The sequence below is a fragment of the Heterocephalus glaber genome, unplaced genomic scaffold (assembly GCF_053883595.1).
Source record: "Heterocephalus glaber isolate CG9 unplaced genomic scaffold, H.glaber_assembly_v1.0 deba00001550, whole genome shotgun sequence".
NCBI lineage: Eukaryota > Metazoa > Chordata > Mammalia > Rodentia > Bathyergidae > Heterocephalus > Heterocephalus glaber.
Window position 1 is genome coordinate 6,321,594 of NW_028258343.1, and position 20,350 is coordinate 6,341,943.

At 33.7% G+C, this 20,350-nt stretch overlaps 1 long non-coding RNA gene across 1 annotated transcript in view; it reads left to right on the forward strand.

The window, feature by feature from the left end:
* LOC110349487 (uncharacterized) overlaps positions 1-20,350 on the forward strand; it is a 100,165-nt gene that overhangs the window by 62,722 nt on the left and 17,093 nt on the right. Inside the window, exons 3-6 of the long non-coding RNA XR_002395472.2 lie at positions 11,469-11,572; positions 12,600-12,666; positions 13,081-13,201; positions 13,754-13,862. This is a non-coding gene — a long non-coding RNA (uncharacterized LOC110349487). The remainder of the gene's footprint in view (positions 1-11,468; positions 11,573-12,599; positions 12,667-13,080; positions 13,202-13,753; positions 13,863-20,350) is intronic.

A 20,350-nucleotide genomic window follows, 5' to 3' on the forward strand; every position in this document is an offset into this window, starting at 1 on the left:
TATAGAGGAGCGGGCGTTGGGGTCCAGTGGATTGTTGCCAGGGCAGGAGTGATTATGCATGTTCTGTAAGACTTGGGACCTGGGTAGGGCATGTACAGACCTGCCTGTGTGCAGCATGCTGATTCAGTGTGTTCTGCATGACTCGGGACCTCGGTCACCTTTTTCATTCTTAATTGCATGGATTTGTGCCTTTTCTTTCCTTTTTTTGATAAGGTTGGCTAAAGGTTTATCAATTTTATTTATTCTTTCAAAAAACAACTCTTTGATTCATTGATTTTTTTGTATTGTTCTCTTAGTCTCCATTGCATTGATTTCTGCTCTGATCTTTATAATTTCCTCTCTTGTATGAGCTTTGGATTCATTATGCTCTTCTTCTTCTAGGAGCTTGAGGTTCTGCATTAGGCTATTTATCTGAGTTTTCTCTGTTTTCCTAATATGGTCATTCACCGCTATGAATTTCCTGTATAGAACTGCTTTCATTGTGTCCCATAGATTCCTGTATGTTGTACTGGCATTTTTATTTACTTGTAGAAACTGTTTAATTTCTTCTTTAATTACTTCTGTGACCCATTGGTTGTTCAAGAGGGTGTTATTCAGTTTCCATGTGTTTGTTGGGGTTTTGTGGTTTCTTTTGTTATTTATCTCCATTTTATTGCACTATGGTCTGATAATATACAGGGGGTAACTTCAGTTCTTTTACATTTACTTAGACATCTCCTATGAGCTAGCATGTGGTCTATTTTGGAGAATGACCTGTGTGCAGCTGAAAAGAATGTGTATTCCAATTTTGTGGGGTGTAACACTCTGTAAACATTTATTAAGTTCACTTGTTCAATAGCTTGGTTCAGTTCTAGAATTTCCTTCTTAACTTTTTGTCTAGATGATCTGTCTATTTGTGATAGTAGGGTATTGAGGTCCCCCACTACAATTGTGTTAGTGCTTATTTGGTTTTTCATGTCCATTAATATTTGTTTTGTATAGTTGGGGGCATTCATATTTGGTCCATATATATTTAGAATTGTCATCTCTTCCTCTTGGATTGTTCCCTTCACAAGGATGTAGTGACATCTTTGTTTCTCTTAATTAGTTTTGGTTTGAAATCTACTTTGTCTGCAAATAAGATTGCTACCCCTGCTTTCTTCTGGGTTCCTGTGGCATGGAGAACTGTTTTCCATCCTTTTACTTTCAGTCTATGAGGTTCTTTTTGAGTTAGGTGTGTTTCTTGTAAAAAGCATATTGTTGCATTTTCCTTTTTAATCCATTCTGCCAGTCTATTTCTTTTGATTGGTGAATTGAGACCATTAACATTGAGAGTTATAATTGATAGATATTGATTTATCCTTGTCATGATGTTTTACTTTTGTTGACTCTTTCATTTCTTATTTTTTCCCCCTTTCCCTTTAGTGTCTTACCTTGCGTGGTGGCTTCCCTCTGTTGGGCATCATGGAGTTGTGACCTTCCTTGTTTTTTTCCAAGATACTGTTTAGAATTGCTTGTATTGCTGGTTTGGTGTTCATGAAATTTCTCAGGTGTTCTTTGTTGTGGAAGTATCTAATTTCCCCATCGAATTTGAAAGATAATTTTGCAGGATACAACAGTCTAGGTTGGAAGTTATTTTCTTTTAGGGCTTGAAATATTTCACTCCAGTCTCTTCTTGATTTGAGGGTTTGTGTTGAGAAGTCTGCTGTGATTCTGATGGGCTTTCCTTTGTAGGTGATTTGTTTCTTTTCTCTAACTGCTTGTAGGATTTTGTTTTTCTGTTGGATTTCTGGGATCTTGACTATTATATGTCTAGATGTAGATGTTTTTTGATCATGGCTAGTTGGAGTTCTATATGCCTCACTTATCTGTATGTCCAATTCCCTACCTATGTCTGGGAAGTTTTCCACTATTACTTCTGTGAACAGATTTTTTATGTCAATTGTGTTTTCTTCTGTTTTTTCATGGACTTCTATCAGTCTTATGCTAATCTTCTTTGCATCGTCTAGCAGTTGTTGGATTGATTTCTCATAGTCCCTTACCATTTTTAAGAAATCTCTATTTTCATGGTCTCTAACTGTGATCCTGTCTTCTATATCTGATATTCTATCTTCATATTCCCTTAATCTGCTGTGGATACTTTCAATGGAGTTTTTGATCTCCTGAATATCTGTTTGAAACTGTTTCATGGTTTCCATTTCTTTCTTATGCTGGGTATTCATGGCTTTCAGCATGTTTCTGAACTCATCTATTTTTTTATCTGTTTCTCTTCTCCAGCCTCTAATCATGTCTTTCACTCTGCTCACCATCTCTGTAGATATCTGGGAGATTATTTCTGCTTTGAATTTTTCTAGAGCCTCATTCATCTGTTTTGTTACTTCCTGTGCTATCAGTTCAGGGTATCCACGTAGTTGGTTATGGGACTTTTCCACCTCATTTCCCCCAGGATTTATCCTTGGTGGTCTGGAAGTCTGAGTTTGTGCCTTGCTTAAATGTCTTCTCATTTTTGTTTTTGATACTGTCCTTGGTTTAACTCCTGGGTTGATAGTTTGAAACTGCTTATTGTAGGTATCTTTGTTGCTTGTAATTAGAACCCTTATGGAATGATTGCTTCTCAGAGATGTCTTCCAGATATAGCTGGTATTTAACTTTTGAGTCTCTAATGACTTTAAGGCTATTTCATTTTCTTATACTAGGAAGGTTCGTTGACTAGATCAATAAGAACACCTTAGCCCAAGTGATACAATCAGCAACACCATTACATCAAGTACATCTTTGAAAATGACATTTTGTGGTAGTTATTAATCTATCATCTTTAGCTGTGTGAATTAAATCAAGATTGAGGACCAACCCAACATATAGTGAATAAACTCTTCAATATAACAACTTTACCCTTTGGGATGGAGAGTTAGAAGGGGTTGTGGAGGGAGGGACAATTGGGAAGATGGATAGCGGAAGATTAGCAGTGTGGCCAGAGGAAGCATGTGAGAAGGAAACAGAGAATAATAGGAAAATAAAGAAGAACTCTGAATGAGGATCAAAACAGGGACAAAAAGGGAAGATGAACAATGTGGGAGAGCAAGAGAGTGAGTGTAAGAGAGAGAGAAAGGAAAGAGAAAAGAAAGAAGAAAAGAAAAGAAAAAAGGAGAGAAAAACAAATATTTGCAAAGAGTAGAAAAAAATTAAAGATAAGAGGAGCACAAGAAAAGAGAAAAAAAACAAACTAATAATACTAATTTTGGGAATAAAAAATAACAATGAAGATGAAGGGCCTCTTTCAGGGTATGTCTCTGCTGTCACAATAGACAATGTGGGTAGCAGTGTGCAGATATAAGTCAATGAATCTCAGCAAACTATTCACAGGCCCATGAGATTCAGGCAGATTTCTGGCTGCAAGTCCCAAGTTGAGCTTCCTGTCCTCCTGTAGGGTTGAACTCTGCAGAGTTGTATTGCAGGTTCCAGCTGCCCTTCCCCTGAAGATAGTCCCGGTCCTGATGGGAGCTGAAAAGCCTCCAATTTACCCAGTACAGTGGTCTGGTGGTCGGGTGTCCTCCGTGTCTTTGTAGTGTGGAACCAGGTGGCTGCACAGAGAAGAGGCCAGAGGAGCTGGACAGGGGGGTGTTCAGTGGATTGCTGGTTAGGCGTGTTCCACCTGACTCATGACCTTGGTATGGTGTCCACAGACCTGCCTGTCTGCAGTGGGCTTTTGGCATTGTTCTTGGCTTACTGCAGCATTAATTGCTGTATTCATCTTTACTTGGTGTTCTCTGGGTGGGCTTGTTTGAACACAAATTTCCTATGGGAACCAGCCATTTTATAAAGTCCATGTTCTAGTATGACCTCAGTTTAACTAATTATAGCTGCAATAGCCCTTTTCCAAATAAAATAACATTCTGAGTTCAAGACATCAACATATGAATTTGGAAGAGGGAAACAGAAGATAGAAGTCAACCCATAGCAACGCAGAAGAAAGAAATGAACATAAACATAGCAGGGCTTTATCTTCAAACCTATTTCTTCATTATCCATAAGATATAATCTGAAACAGAACCCACAACTTCAGCCTTGCTTATATAACAGGGCTTTTGTGAGACTCCCCAAATAATTTGTTATTTTATGTGCATTATGTAGTTAAATATGATCCAGAATTTTAGAGTAAATTTTGTTAATCTAAAAATAAAAATATAACTCAAGATATGATATAATATAAATTGTTTTTATTGTCTGAAAATAGAACTTTAACTATGAAATCATCTTCAATTTATCCTTTGAATATCTACCCAATCAACAGAGAGACCTAAATACTGCTGGTCTTTTCCTTTATTCTCTATCAATATAGCTATCTTCTTTTTGTACTGTTAAAGTTACGTTTTAATGGAATTTTAAAACTCCATTCTCCATCATTTTTTACTGTCCTCTTGCTTTTTCTATATAATTTTATTAAAAGGAGAAGAAAGTTCACTTGTCATTAATAGTCCAAAGAAGAATGGAGAAAAATCATTGTTCTAGGTAAACCCCAAATTTATTGTAGACACAGAGAAGAGGGAGGAGAGAAAGGGAGGCAGACAGACAGAGAAATTAAACATTTGTATTCAGATTTTAAACAATGAATAGAAGTATGATGAGAAGTATAGGAAATAAGATGACAGTATCACTTGAGAATAAGATGTTACAGAAAAACACACTGGCAAATCAACCCACCAGATTAATTTTTCATGGCCAAGAATAATTTATTCCAAGAACTAAACAATTTTTTACCTTTAGAATAATTCATTTATTCATTTTATTGTGTTAATTGCTTAAATAAAAATTATGTAATGATTAAAGAGAACAAAAATATCAAATTCAGTACTATTCTTATTGAAAAAAGTCTGCAGTGAGCTAGATGTATGAAGGAAGTATTTTGCATGTAGAAAACTTGTGCCTGAAGCCATTAGCAAACACCATTTCTTATTCAGTAATTTTGAAATTGGAAAGCCAAATGGAAGGAAAGGGAATTATAATTTATGTTAGTGAGTTTTCTATTACTCTTAACAAAATACCAATGATAATAAATTTCCAAAAATGAAAGGTTTATTTTTTAATGTTTTGAAGTTTCCAGCCCATGATTGATTGGCCCCTTTGCTTTGGGCCTGTGGCAGTACAGTACATCATGGTGGGGAGTATGTGGTGAAGGAAGGCCCTGCACCTGGGAAGAAGAGGAACTACAGCCTCAGTATCCTCTTCAAGGAAACACGCCCAGTGGTGAGAAGGCCTCCAAGTAGGCCTCATCTATTAAAGATTCTGATGCCTTCCAAATGCCAGATACAAACTATAGTATAATTTTGAGAATTACAATGAACATTTAGGTATACCTCCAGTTTCATTATCATTGAATATTTATCACCTGTTTCCCTTTTTTTGGGGGGGAGTCCTTTTATTGGAACAGTTGTTCCTTGTTAAATTGAGTCTGTTTGACTCTTCTGTGTTTAACTTTTTTTGTTTGTTTGGTTGGTTTTTTTTGGTACCAGGGATCGAACTTGGGAGCTTGTGCTTGCGAGGCAGGCACCAGAACCACTGAGCTAAATCCCCGGCCCGCTGTGTTTAACTTTTGTTCTCAACAATTTGAGAGATATTTCATAAATGGAATACTAATTTACTTTTTAATTTTTTATTAGTACATGTGTGAAGTAATAATGTTTACATTCTTTGTGTGCAGTTGTTACATGTACATAACGTATCTTAATTCCTTTTTTTATTCCCTTTATTTATAGTTTGGATTTCTCATATAAGAGAAACCATGTGATATTTCAGCTTGTCTGTCTGATTTATTTAATTAACATTTTACTCCCAATGTGCATCCATTTTCCTGCAAATTTATTCTTACATGCTTTTTCATATGTTGTTTAAAATGAAAGCATCTTCTTATATGACAGATACAATGTGCAAACTCATAAAATTTAACAGTGCAAAATAACTTATTGGCACAGTATTAAAATTTTCTCATTTATCTCAATAATGAATTTCGTAGTTTTCCAAATCTTCCATTACGTATCACATATAACTGATGAATGAACCACTGTTGTCTCCTTTAAAATGGAAAACTTTTCCTATTGTTATTTTTGACATTGTTTGTTTAAAAATCATACCAGCTGTTCTAGTGCAAATATCTTAAATTTGATTTGCCTGGTTAGTTTCTTAGATTAAAAATTTAGGGCAGGAATACTCCTTTGGTGATGCTACCTATTCACACTTAGAGATGTGGAATTTCATTTGTCCCATTTTGGTGCTATGTTTGATTAGATGTGCTTATTGCTGTGTAATAAGTTACTAAAATTTTAGTGGCCTAAAACAATATATGTTTGTGATCTCATAGCTTCTGAAGCCAAGCGTATTTTATCTGAGTTCTCTGCTCAGTACATCACAGAGTGGAAACAAGATGACAGCTGCAGGTAGAGATTTGACTAGGGAAAGAGCTAGTTTCACACTCTTGCCTTTCTTGGTAAAATAACTTTCTGGCAGCTCTAAGACCAGGGTCCAAGGATCGTTGCTACCTATTGGTCAAGAATCACTTTCAGCTCCACTACTTGCTGGTCACCTTTCCTTGCCATGTGGCTCCCATGAGCAGCTCAGAGCATGGTGGCTGATTCTGCTTCTTTTAGGGAAACAAAAACACATCTATCTTGTTTCTCACAAACAAGCCAGAGAAAACACTAATTTTTTTTTTCATAGTCCCAGAAAAGGCCTCAGTTCATTAATTCAGCAAACCCAGGATGAGGTGCCTTTGCCATATTACATAACAATCACGAAACTGCTATTTCTTTCTATTTCCAGGTTCTACTCACATGCAAAAGGAAAGCATTTTACTGGCCACTTTCTCCACAATGTGTGAATGTTGAAATCATTTTAGAATTCTGCCTGCCATAGATGTAGTCTTGTTTAAGAAGAGCAGGAAGGGCATTGGAAAAATTTGTTCCTGGAGGGTTTAAAGAATTAACATTTAAATTGTTTGAATATTGTCTTTTTATTTTAGGTTTTTGGTATATTTCTCTATTTCCATGGAAATGGTCTCTTAAGCATTCTACCTCAGCTGGTCATGTTTTATAAATTTTTGTTAAAATTATATATTTTATGTAAGCATTAAAATATGTCTAAAATTTTGTAAAATAGGTTTTATAATAATAATAATTATTACATATTTTAAGAGTTGTTCTTTCTGATATTGTATATTTGTGTTTAGTATTTTGAAAAATGTTACCTAGCTTTTGTCCAAACATCACTTTTATTTATGAGTTTATTCTATTGTTTGTTTTTAACCTCTTTGCCGATATATCTTTGTCATTACCTTCCTAGTTCTTAATTTGAGCTTATTGTTTATTTACACATTACTTGAGTTGAGAATTTAATTCACTTTCTATTGTTCTTTCGTGGTCACTGTTATAAGTTTATGAATTCATAAAGATATGAATTCTGTAATCATACCCATACAATAGCATGGGTACTGTTTTATCATTTGTTTTCAGAAAATTTGTAATTCAGGAGTTTTTAAGTTTGTATTTATTTTCACCTAAAAATATTTACTAGATCATTTTTAATACTAATTTCTTCACACAACAAATGTATAAAAGTAAAAAACCCCCACTTATTTCTTCCTTTCCATTCTACCTCCCTAGCTTCCTCCTTTTCCACTTCTTTCTCTGTTCATTCTTTTTATTGGAATAATGAATTCACTACCAGGCTTATGCATCAGGGGCCAGAAAGAAGACTTAATAGCGGCCTGGCCCAGGAAAGCAGGACTATGCAAGGAAAGAGGCTCCTAGGCATGACTGTGACTGAAAGGTACTGGTGGGGCACAGTAAAGCCCCCACAGGGGGGTGAGGAGAACAGCCACATGGAGAGGGGAGTGATAGAAATTGATGGTTAAGTACACAAGAGTAGTTGATCAGGTAAATAAATAAATAACCTGTTTCTTGCTGTAAGAGAAGGGAGTAACAAATCTGGAAACTGACAAAAAGAGAATGAAATCTGTGGTGTTGATTGGAATTGGACTGAGTATTTTGACAGGTGTAACTAAATGAAGAATTAAATTTTCATATACATCTAATTGAACGTAATGGCACACACCTCCAATCCCAGCATTCTGGGAGACTGAGGAGGAGGATATCAAGTTTAAGCCAAGCCTGGATAACTCAGCCACTTAACAAAACTTTGCTTCAAAATTAAAAATATAAAATATCATTGGATGTCATGCAGTGTGAAAGCCCTGGGTTTAATTCTCAGTTTGCTAAACAAATAAATAAATATCTTCAATAACTGCACTATCTATAGGTCTCTACAGCTTTGGATAATTTCTTTGAAAATTTATTTTCAAGGAGCTTAAAATCCAGACTGGTTATTCAACATGCACATAATTATCAACAAATGAGATGTAAATGAAGAACTGTCATAAAATACAAGAATAAGATACTGGAATGGCTGAGAATGAGGATATTATTTGAAAGACTGTATCTTTCAACCCAGGAAAAGAAAACTTCTAAAAACAACGAAAAACCTATTAGACAGCATTGCTATGGAGTCAGAATCTTAACCTTAAAATTTTACTTTAGAAATTCATATGTATGTTAAATTTCAGGCAAGAGGCATAAACCTCCTTGGCTCAAGTTCACATCTATAAAATGTATATATTCATTATAGAGTTCTTTGAGGATTAAATGAGATAAAATTCAAAGTTTCCAGATTACGTTCTGATATAATAAAATGTCATATAAACAGCAACATTACCGCTTAAAACAATTGGCTATAGAAATACTTAGCTGGAGAGAAGTGAATTAATATACAAGAGAGGCATAAGTCACATTAAGAGAAGAAAAATAAGGATAAGACTCAGAGACAAATATTTCTCCTTTTCTGAAATGTATGGACTATGGTCAATGGACAGAAAATTAGGCCAGGCTTAACAACTGGGCTTGAAATGGTTCCTTCTTTCATCTTGCTTTAAGAGAACAGGGTAGCACTAATATTTTTCTATGTTGTCTTAAAATAAAAAGCCTTTCTGACCATACAAATAAGTAGCCATACACTTCTTTGTGCTGTCTTTGTCTTTAAGATGAATTCTTTGTTAAGAAAATTAATCTTTTTTTATGGCAATTAGATCTAAAGGGAAGGGACATTGGATTAAATTTCCTGTTTTTTTTTTCTTTTCTTTTATTAATATGTGTTTCCAGTACATGACATTTACATTCATCTGGGGAGTGAGTACATGTACATAATACATGTTTCATTTTGAGTTCCCTTCCTCTTCCTACACCCCTCCCTCTGCCTCTAAATGCCCTTTCCCCATTTTCATTCTTGTTCTTATTATTATTCTTAGCTTGTGTTTATGACATAAAATGTTTACATTCATTAAGGTTAATAGGTCCCTATTCATGGCATGTCTGAATTCTACTTACTTTCCCTTCTCCTTCCCTTCTTTCTTCAACTTCTGTCTCTGGACCTCTCCCATTTGCAAATGTGCTATCCCCTTGTTTACATCTATTATTACACCCATCCATTATTATTCTCTTTGTCTGTATGTTGCCTTATTCTAATGAGAGACAACAGATGATATTTAAACTTGTGTGACTGATTTATTTCACTCAACATTATATTTCTCAAATGTAACCATTTTCCTACAAGTGTCTTGATTTATTCTTCTTTATAGCTGAGAATTATTCCATTACATATTGCTCCATTTCCTTTTCCATTCATCTGTTGATGGGTATACTGGCTGCTTTCAGGATTTAGCTATTATGAATGGTGCTGCTATAAACACTGGTATGCGTGTATGGCATCTTTAGCATTTTGGGGAGGATTCTTAGAAGGGGGATGGCAGAGTCATATGCATTCTCTAATTATAAGTCTTTGAGAAATATTCATACTGATTTCCATACTGGATGCACTATTTTTCATTCCCACCAACAATGCAGAAGTATTCTTTTTTCACCAGAGCCACACCAGCATTATTTATTGATTTCTTGATAATTTCCATTTTTTCTGATATAAGATGGACTCTTGTAAGGTCATGTAATATTATTCTTATAATTGTATGATCTTGTATTCTAATTTATATTCTTAGCACAATTGAACTTCTTGCTTATTTTTCCTTTTATTTTGAAATAAACCATATTATTCTGATAGTAACCCTTTCTTTTAATTTACTAATGATTTTAGATTCTTTGTCTATTTTCATACAGAAGTGAGAAAGATTTACCCTTTGCTTCTTAACATCTTGGCCATGCTTGCTGTTTAAGACCACATTTACTTCAATGAGTTGAAAATGATGCTATTTTTCTTCTATTCTGTATCTGTTGATTTTTGCTCTTCCTTTCTAGAAATGTGAAAGAAATAGCTTACACCACATCCGTGTGTTCTTTAACTTGTTGTTGATATAAGCATTTTTATCTAGTTTGCAGTAACAATTGTTGTGCTATTTGTATCTTGTGTGTCAATTTTGGTAATAGTCACTTTTTAATAAAGTATCTATGTTATGAGTGATTTCAGAAGTTTTCATATATAGCCACATTTAAAAAAATTATACCAATTATCCTTATTTTTAAAAACTCCGCTATTAGTGAAATTTGCAGATTTTAAAAATAGTTTTGGAAATAAGAAAACAAATTAAATATTTTACCAAATATATTTTATATTTCCCTTGAACATTTCTTTAACTATTTGTTATTTTCTACTTTATTCCATTGTTAATGTGCTTCCATACTGAAAGCAAGATGCATCTATAATTTCTTAATGTTTTCTCCCAATATTTTATTTATAAAATCCTTTAAAAGAATGGAAGTTTACTTTCCAAAGTTTTGTTGTACAATATATTTTTGGCACATAAAAATATGTTAATGGCATTTACATTTTTCTCTAAGCCAATGTTCTGAGAATTTGTTTTTCAGTCTTTTAAATTTGGTTATTTAAACATTATTCTTTTATGTATTATACTGTAATACAAACATATACACTATATGTCCTGTCTATAAGATATTAATGATTCATTTCTTTTCAAACCCTTGAAACAAGTACATTTTTTTATCACTATAAATCTAATAAACACATTTTAATATTCATGCTATCAATTAATTTATTAAATATTTGCATTATTTACTGCCTAAAGTATGAAAATAACAGACTAAATTTCCATTCTGAAACTATTTTTTCCTTTCCTTGAATTCATATTTATCTCTTAATAAATTTTATCTCTACATTTCTAGGGAAAATCTAAAACTTTCATGATCCTTGATAAGTAGAAAAAAGGTCTGTAATAGTAACAAAATCAACACTGTAATAACACACAGTGTTGTAGTAACAGTGACAGTAGCTGTGAGAGTTCTATCAAGATGGTATGTGGCATGATATAGTGAATAAGGAAAATCTTATGGCAGGTAAGGAACTGCACACAAGTAAGGCAGCCAGAGTGTTTTGGAAAGTATGACTTTAACAGCAAATATATCTGCTATGTTTTTTTCTAGATGTCTTCCAGGAGCTTCATACATTCATAGGGATGGCTTTTGGAGCACAATTGAATTATGGACTTTACAGCTTGTCTTTAGGAGGTGGGGTCTGGTGGAAAGAGGTGAGAAGGGTCATTGAGGGTGTGGCCCACTAGGATTTATCACCCTCTCTGGCTCCTCTCTTTGGTTCCCAGTCACCATGACACAAGCACCTGCTCTTCTGCAATGCTCCTCTGCCTTTCTGCCCTGATCCTCTGCCTTTCTGCCCTGCCTTGGAACCAGAGGACTACGGTTGTAACCTTTAAAAACTGTGAGCCAAAATAAACCTCTTCTAAGTTGCAGGTGTCAGGTAATGCATCTCAGTCATAAGGAAAGTACTAAGACAAAATCCTTGATATTTATCAATTAACTAACAATCAGAGTCCAGCATGTACTCAATAGGAAAAAGATGGTCCACTGTTCATTATCTATGTCAGTAGACATGTATATCTTTTATTATTTTTATATTGTGTTATACAGACTAGTTATGGAAAAATAAAAAAATATAAACCACTACTAATAATATTTAGCAAGTAAAATACTGTAACACTTAGGGTATATTCTAGTTATTTCTCTTCTCTGTATTTTCATGCACATTGATTTGATTGAGAACATGATTAAATTGATTCAGTTTGTCAGCCTTCCTTTTTTCTAATCTATGATGTGTTGTAAAATCTTTATCATGTCATTCAATGGTCTTATATTACTTATATAAGTGATCTTACATTGGGCCCATAGGGCAATGGCTGGTTAAGAGAACAGTCCCCATTCTTCTTCCTGGTACATGCAAAACTACATTTTCCAGCCCACAACATGTACCCATCTAATTTTGAAATATGACATATACCATTAAGCTCCTTATAAGTAATCAAAAAAAGCAATGATGAATCAGTAAATGCCAAGGCCACCAATGTAAGCAGATTGAATAAAGCACTCTCTGTGAGTCATGTTTGATAATTATAGTATTCAGATTCATCATTATCATTATAATTAAAGAAAGCAACAGGAGCAATGTGGCCTACAAACAAGCATATTTGTAAATGTAGACACCTCTGGGAAGTGGGGCTTTAGAAGGTTTTAATTGATTCTCTCACCATTGTTGTATATCAGGAGACAAGCTGTGTTCCTGTGTTCAATTCAGAACCTTCCCATTCAAACTTCACCATTTTATAAATTGGTAAGTACAGAAATATTAATGTGAAAGTTCTGTGCATGAGACTATCAGGATGAAAACTATCTTGTAAAGAATGAGCCAACATAAAACTACTGTTGGGAGGATGGAATAAAAAAAGGGAGTATCTCTAAATATCCACTTTATTCTTACAAGAAGCATGAATCCATAGATGGATACATTTTTTTTCCAAAATATACTTCTACTGAAAAGTAAAGGAACTGGAAAGGTAGCATTTCTGTGTGCTGCAGAGAAATGGCCTTTGTAACCCTTTCATTTTCTTTCCTCCTGCTTCACTCTAATTCTGTTTTCGAAATACTAATTCTTTTTAGTTGGCATTCTGTGCAAACCAGTGTTACCTTTGGTTATGATTTCATATTTTAACCTTATTTCATCCTTGACATTTACCTTTCCATCTAGGATCTGTTTTTCCCTAGCAGCAGGACCTTCCTCTCCTTCAGTGCCACATAATAATAAGATCAAAAGGACAGATGTGCTATGCTCACAGCCTGGTCTCCTCTACCTCAGTTCAATCTGCAAGGTGAGAACCATTATTATTTTATGTTTACCTCCTTTTGACTTGTGCCTGTGGAACAAGTAATAAATGTTTTCTAAACTCTCATATTTTCCTTTTACTTCCCTTTTCACTTTTCCGCAGCATTAATGGCCAGAAAAACAAATATTGTTTTGACAGCAGGTTCTGAAAAATATACACAGACCTGGTTTTGTGTACAACAATCTTTCTTGAGTTAGCCAGTTTTAAAGAATAGTTAAGGGAGAAAATCAAATATGTGTGAAAAATGATGTAGTTAAATCTGTTCTTTTTTCTCCTTTTGCTGCAAGCAAGCACTTACAAATGTCAGGGAAGAAAATGTTCTGAGAGAGTCTTGTCCCTTTAGTTTGAATGTTTTGACTGTACATCTAAGGAACACTGTTGAAATATTTTATTATTCATATTAAAATATGAATATTGTTTTACCTGAAGTTTTCTTGAAACCACACATATTACACCCTAGAGAAATAATTTTTGAGATAAGAGCTATTAATTTACTGTGACAAATGTAACTTACTTTTCCCTTTGTTTATGTTTTAGAGTACTGTGTATCTAGCCAAGAGATATCAAAAGTTCTAACTTCCTCTTACACTAAGTAGGACACCATGTGGGCAGAGATGTTAGTCAGCAGAATTACCAATACATGCTGGTGAGTAATGCCTTTAACATTTTCCAAAACCTATGCACACATGACTCACCTTTAAATTCTCTTACACATTTTTTTAGAAGACTGCGGGAAATGTGAAAACATGAAGGATATTTGGATAAGTGCTCATTCCAAAGAGTTTAAAAATATTTAAATGAGCTGTAAGAGGATCTCAACACAGGAAAGATATAATAATTGAGAAATTTTATCTAACTCAGAATTTCAAAAGTTTTGCATTCCAGCAATAATAGCTGATGACTAATTTGAGAAAATTACAAAGCTAACTTCGGTGGCCAGGGGGGTGTGTTTTTCCTTTTTGTTTTCCATAGAATCAACAGATTTAATTTATAATAATATGCTCAAGAATGTATTTTTTACAATTTATTTGACAAACCAACCTCAAGTACTTGTAACTATTTAGTGTTGAAGCTTAAAGATGTAAGCTCCTATACTGAGTTTTAGAAGATAAGAGTTCTCTTTATAGTGGAAAATTGTTAAGGTAAAAGAACAATTTTCTTTTTACTTCTTTTTTAAAATTTTATTTTATTGGTACATTTTAGGTATAAAATATACTGACATTCATCATTGGAAATTTGCACCTTTACATCTCTCCTGGTTCTTATTTTTCTCCCTTCCCCTGCCCTCCCTTCAACCCCTCCATCCCTCCCTATTTACAAAGACTTTGTTTCCATTTTTTCACTTTCTCATATTAATTCCATTCCCTCCTTTCCTTTCCCCTACCCCTCCCACTTCCCCTTCCCCTTTGCCCATCAACTGGAGACTGGATAAAGAAAATGTGTGTTTTTAAAAAATAAAATGGAGTACTACTCAGCCATAAAAAATGAGAAATTAGAGACATTTATAGCTAAATGGATGCACATTGAGGTGGTGCTCTTAAGTGAAATAAATAGGACACGTGTAAATACTGAATAGTTTCTCTAGTGTGAGAAACTGAAAGTGTAAATAAGGACTAAAAGGTATAGTAGACAACCTTTTTGTTTCTTGGAAGCATTTCTTAGAATATGTTGTTTTGCACATAATACTATATTTATCCTGCATGTTAGATTCCCTTGTTACCTAATTTTTCAAACATATTTTACTATGGCCTTATAATGTTTGCAGTGTATATTTCCTTTCTTGACTTTGGAATTGATTATGTGACTTGCTTTGATGAATTCAGAGTCAAGAGTGATTGTATGCTATTTCCAACTCCAGGATTTTCTGTTCATCTTCTTTCATTCATACAGTCATCATAAGAACCTTGCACTGGTTAATCTGTTAATAAAAAGTGAATGAGAGACATAAAAAATAGAACCACTCAAAATTATCCATGGATATTTAGTAAGATACATGTTGTTATGACTTGTATTTATATGTCCTCCAAAGCCTCATGCACTCATGGTGGGGGATAATTTTGGAAGAGGCTGGATCTAGGGTGTGTGAATGTGGATTAGTGGTGTGTGAATATGAATTAAGGGTGTGATAATTAATTTAGTCCACTGATTAATTTAGCATTAGAATTAGTGTCAGGTAATCTCTCAGCAACAAGAAAAATAACTAATATGTGAAACAGATCCATCCAGTTGCTCCCTCATTGAACAAACCGACCCTCACAAGATGGAGTATGTATGAAAATAACTTATTATTTTGTTAAACTACAAGAATTTGATCTAATAACTTTAATGGGCATTGTTGACTTAGAATAAGTAGTATATATTTAAATTATAAAATTTGGAGAGTTTTTATGTCTGTGTACACATACAAAAGCATCATAACAAAAACATCACAAGATAATGAACATAACAATCACCCTCAGCATTCTAATATTTATTGGCTGTTTTGTTATTTTTCCCTTCCATGGCTCACTGCTCTTCCCACCTATAGGCAATCATAGATCTGCTTTTGTGTATTGTGGATTAGTTTGTATTTACTAGACTTTTGTTTGAATGAAATAGTATGGCAGATTTTTGCTATACCAGTTATGATTTTTCTTCCAGCAAAATTATTTGGAAGATCATCCATGTAGGAGTGTGTAACAATAGTTCATTGTTTTTTAGTTCTGAATAGCTTTTTTATTATGTAGATACACCAAAATTTATCTTATTTAATAATTCTCTTATTACTGTTTGGATTTTTCCAGTTTAGCAATCATTAAAAATAAAGATTTTAGGCCGGGCATTTAGCCCAGTGGTTCTGCTGCCTGCCTCGCAAGTACAAGGTCCCAAGTTCAATCCCCCGTACCAAAGAAAGAAAAAATAAAGCTCTTATAAACATTCAAGAACAACACTCTGTATGTATATATGTTTTCCTTTTTCTTGAGTAAATGCTTTAGAATGAAATGATGGATAGGTATGGGTAGTGTACAACAAGCTTATTAGAAACTACTGGACTGTTTTCCAAAGCAATTATATTGTTTCACATTCCCAATAGTAGTTTATGAGCATTCCAGTTTGCCCATATCCTGGCCATCAATTGACATTATAAAGTTTTTTTAATTTTTGATATCTCATGTGTAGTGATATATCCTTGAAATTTTAACTGGTATTTCTCTAGTGAACTTTTATGTAAAATATCTTATTAAGTTCATTATTTGTTAACCAAAAGTCTCGTTTGGCTTTTTATTATAGATTTATTTATGATGTAATATATAAATATAAAACATTTATTAATGGAATGCAATGTGATGTGTAGATACGTATATACATTGTATGATGATTTAATCAAGTTAAACATACATATCTCCTTAAACATCTGTCATTTCTTCATGGTACTAACCTTCAAAATTTTTTTCACTTTTGGAAATGTACAATGTATATTTGTTTTCTATAAGCAAATTTTTTCCCCTTTTAAAAATGAAGGTGGTTGTTTTCTTTTTAATGAGTTTTATGCATTCTTCATATATTTTTTAATAGAAATACTCTCAGATATGCTATTTGCAGATATTTTTCTTAGCTTAAAGCTTGTTTTTATTTTTACTGTTTTCCAACAGTCAAGATCTCATTTTTATAGCCTATTTATAAATTCGTTATTCCATGAATCCTAATTTTAAAAAATTTTAATTAGTGAAACTGTTACAGAACCCAAAGTAACATGGCTTTCTTCCTGTGCTTTATACTGGAAATCTTCTACTCATTGTGTTAAGTTTTAATTTGGGGGCTATGATCTTTTTTGACATAACTATTTTTATGTATATCAGATAAAAGTCAAAGTTTTAAAGATTTGTGTTTGCTTTGCATGTTGTTATTAATAGTTCTGATACCATTTGTTGAAAGATTATTTTTTGCTCATTGAGTCACTACAGCATGTAGGAATTGGTAAAACTGGATTTGACTCAATATTTCTTTATTGTAACTCAAAAACTAGAATTTGGTTATTATGGCTTTATAATAAAAATTGAAATCTAGTGCTGTAGTGCTATCATTTTCTTCTTTCTTACGGCATTAAAAAATTTCTATCCCCTTGCATATTTTAATACGTCGTAGAATCAGTCTGTCAATTACTACAAAAACATTGAAATTTTGATGTATTACATGGATTTACTAGATCAATTTGCAATAATTGACTTTGGTAATTTATTATTTCCTTGATATGATTCTAATATTTACTATTAATTCAATTCCATGGTGGCTATACAATATACTTCATATCATTGGACTACTTAAAAATATCTTGAGACTTATTCTATAACAACATTTTTATCTTGTTAAATGTTTCATGCAAAATTGTGAAGAATGTTTATTCTGCTCTTATTGGATGATATATTTTACCCTTACAATGTAAGTCAATTTGTGTAGTAATATGATTTAAATGCTCTATATCTTTACTCATTTTCTGCTACTTATTATGACAAATTTGTTTAAATGTCTTCATTATAATTGTTTGTATGTATCTCCTTTAGTTATATTAATGTTTTGCTTTATATATTTTTAGCTCCAATATTAGATAAATTTTTAGAATTATTAAAATTTATGATTATTTTTCATCTGTGAATGAAACAGCAATGCATTAAAATTATCATATCTTTTTGATGATTTGGATCCTTTATTGTTATAAAATAATTCTTTTTATCCCAGGTAACATTCTTTGTTTGAAATCTATTGGGTCTGATTTTAAAAACTTATTTTTTTTTAAATAATTATATTCATGATACATATTTTTCCATTCTGCTATTTTATTTTATTTTTTTAGTACCTGGGATCGAATTCGGGTCCCTGAGCTTGCGCAGCAGGCAGCAAAACCACTGAGCTAAATCCCCGGCCAGCCATTAAAGACAATTTGTAGGATGCATATTTTTGGATACAGGTTTTTTTGTTCTTTAATCAAATATGACTATAAATTATTTCAAATATTTCAAAAATTATATTTAATGTGGCTACTGCTAAGGTAGGTTGTAGCAATCATCTTGTTATTTCATTTTTACTCTTCACATTTTATTTTATTTACTTATTTATTTTGTATTAAATTCTTTTATTGGTACATTGTAGGTATACAACACAATTACATTTCTCACTGGGAATTGTACCTTTACATAATGCATCTTGCTTCTTATTTTTTCCCCATTCCTAGCCCTCCCTTCACCCCTCCACCCTTCCCTATTTACAAAGACTTTATTTCCATTTTTTCCATTTCTCATCATTTTTTCCTTTCCCTTCTTTCCTTTCCCCTGTGTCTCCCACTACCCCTACCCCTTTGGACCTTTTATTCCTATTTTACATTATCGATTATTCATTCTAATCATTGGTACATTTTAGGTATACAATATAATGACATTCATCATTGGAAATTTGCACCTTTACATAGTCTCTCTTGGTTGTTTTTCACCCTTGCCCAGCCCTCCCTTCAACCCCTCCAGCCTTCCCTATTTACAAAGATTTTGTTCCTATTTTTCCATTTTCTCATATTAATCCCATTCCCTTCTGTCCTTTCCCCTAGCCCTCCCACTTCCTTCCCCTTTGCCCCTTTTCTTCCTATTTCACATGACCTATTATACATTTAGTCCTTATATACACTTTCAGTTTCTCACACCATTCGGTATTTACACATCTGTGTCCTATTTATTTCACTTTAGAGTATTGCCTCAATGTGCATCCACTTAGCTATAAATGTCTCTAATTTCTCATTTTTTATGGTTGAATAGTACTCCATTTATAAAAAAACCACATTTTTTAAATCCAGTCTCCAGTTCCTGGGCATTTGGGCTGTTTCCAAGTTTTAGCTATTACAAACTGTGCTGCTATGAACATGGGTGCACATATATCACTGTGGTATGATTCTTTTAATTCTTTGGGGAAGATCCCCAGCAGTGGAATAGCAGGGTCAAATGGGATTTCCAGTCCTAGTTCTTTGAGGTATCTCCATACTGATTTCCACAGTGCTTGCACCAGTCTACATTCCTACCAGCAGTGGAGCAGGATTCCTCTTTCCCCACAGCCCCTCCAGCATTTGTTATTGGTTGATTTCATGATAGCAGCCATTCTTTCTGGAATGAAGTGGAATCTCAGCATTGTTTTCATTTGCATCTCTCGAACGACCAGTGATGTTGAACATTTTTTCATGTATTTATTGGCTATTTCTACTTCTTTGTGTGAGAAATGTCTGTTCATTTCAGCTGCCCATTTGTGGATTGGGGCTTTAAATTTGGGAGGTCTGATCTTTTTAAGTTCTTTATAGATTCGAGATAGTAGACCTTTGTCTGAGGAAGAGCAGGTGAAGATTTTTTCCCACATTGTGGGTTGTCTCTTCACACTGCTGGTGGTTTCTCTTGCTGTGCAGAAGCTTTTTAATAAGAAGAGATCCCGTTTGTTGATTGTTTGTGCTAGTTCACGGGCAGCTGAGGTTTTGTTCATAAAATCTTTTCCTACACCGATGTCTTCAAGGGTTCTACCTAACCTCTGTTCCAACTGGTTCAGAGTTTCTATTTTAATATTTAGATCTTTAATCCATTTTGATTTTATTTTAGTGCATGGTGAGAGATACAGGTCTAGTTTTAATCTTTGGCAAGTTGAAGCCCAATTTTTCCAGCACCATTTATTAAAGAGACTATCTTTCCTCCAGTGAGGGTGTTTGGCTCCTTTGTCAAAGATGAGATGGCTGAGTGTGTCTGGCATTGTTTCTGCATCTTCTAATCTGTTCCACTGGTCCTCAAGCCTGTTTCTTTGCCAGTACCATGCTGTTTTTATCACAGTAGCTTTGTAGTAGAGTTGCAAGTTGGGGATTGTGATACCCCCGGCCATGTCTCTGTTACCTAGAATTGCTTTTGCTATTCTGGGTCTCTTCTTGCTCAAAATGAATTTTTGGATTGTTTTCTCAAGGTCTATGAAATATGCTGCTGGGATCTCAATTGGAATTGCATTAAATCTATATAGCAGTTTTGGAAGTATGGCCATTTTCACTATATTAATCCTTCCTACCCAGGAGCAAAGGATGTCTGTTCATTTTCTGATATCATCTTCAATCTCTGTTTTCAGAGTGCCATAGTTTTCAGAGAAGAG